Source organism: Pteropus alecto, unplaced genomic scaffold, assembly GCF_000325575.1.
Source record: "Pteropus alecto unplaced genomic scaffold, ASM32557v1 scaffold359, whole genome shotgun sequence".
NCBI lineage: Eukaryota > Metazoa > Chordata > Mammalia > Chiroptera > Pteropodidae > Pteropus > Pteropus alecto.
Window position 1 is genome coordinate 2,596,616 of NW_006443119.1, and position 1,388 is coordinate 2,598,003.

At 45.5% G+C, this 1,388-nt stretch overlaps 1 pseudogene; it reads right to left on the reverse strand.

Moving 5' to 3' along the window:
* Positions 1–998: 998 nt before the first annotated feature.
* LOC102891970 overlaps positions 999–1,388 on the reverse strand; it is a 17,747-nt pseudogene continuing 17,357 nt past the window's right edge.

The following is a 1,388-nucleotide window of genomic DNA, read 5'->3' on the forward strand; positions in this document are numbered from 1 at the left end:
ATTTTTCCTTTGTTAAGCCCTCCCCGCTCCCAGTGTGCAGATTCAGTGCCGCCATAAGCAGAGGCGTCATCAAACTGGATAATAGAGGTAGCTCTGTCCAAAGGATTCCCTGGAACTCTGCCGCCTCCAACTCGTGGCCCCACACCCAAGCCATCCAGGTGTATCCTCAGCAAGTCAGGTGCTCCTTGCTGAGCAGTGCCTAGATTCACACTGGAGGCAGCTGGCCTCAGTTTCTGGTGTGGCCTTTGGAGGCAATTATAAGCACAGCGTCTGTGAATTGCTTGCTGAATCTTAACAGGTGGCCCCAGAGGGGTAGAGGCTTGGGCTAAATTTGGTCTACAGCTGAACCCCTCTCAGGACTGTGCACTGGACACCTACAACACAATCCACACTAGTAAAACCAGGAGACTTAGAAGCTTTGCTTACTACATAGAAACAGACACAGAAAGGAAGCCAAAATGGGAAGACAAAGAAGCAGAAACCATATGAACAGAGATCCAGATAGAATGGAGTCAAGTAATCTAACAGATGCAGAGTTCAAAACCCTGGTTATAAAGATGCTCAATGAATTTCTGGTTAAATTCAATGAGAACTTCAACAAAGAGATAAAAAACCTAAAAATAGAAATGGAAATTATAAAAGGGAACCAGTCTGAAATGAAGAACACATTATCTGAGATGAAAAGTATATTAAATGGAATAAACATAGGAATAAATAGAGTGAATAAACAAAAAGATCAAATGCCCTATCTAGAGGATAGGAAAGCCAAGGACACACAATCAGAATGGCAAAAGATAACATGCCAAGACTATAAAAATAATTTAAGGAGCATATGGGACACTATTAAGAGTCCAAATATCTGTCTGATATGCATAACTGAAGAAAACCAAGACGTTGAACAGCTATTTGAAAAAATAATGATAGAGAGTTTGCAGAAACATGGCAGAGTGAGAAACATCCCCAGATCTCTCCCCTTGAAACAACAATAAGCTGAACATCTAAAACTCAACAAAAAACGCCTGAACTGCACACCAGTACATCTGCACGTGGGATCTGCACATAAGAACTATCACAGGTAAGGATGCCGGATGTCGAGCAGTGGACTGGGAGAAATAAAGAAGCTGCTTCTTGCTGCCGCTGGAGCTACCTGTAGGAGGAGGGGGATGGGAGAAGGTGAGGCGACTTCCCTAAACAGCCCTGCCTGGGAGTGCTGTGAGCTCCACGGGGCTGCCTGGAGGGCCCAGTCATTAGGGCAAAAAGCAGAGAAGCGGGATGGCAGAGAAACAACAGTTGATTTTTACCAGCCGTGGTTGCAAAACTGAGGCTGAGCCGCAGCCCCCAACTCCCAACCTAGAGGGCCCTCTCCCCCATACCCTCCAACACCGATC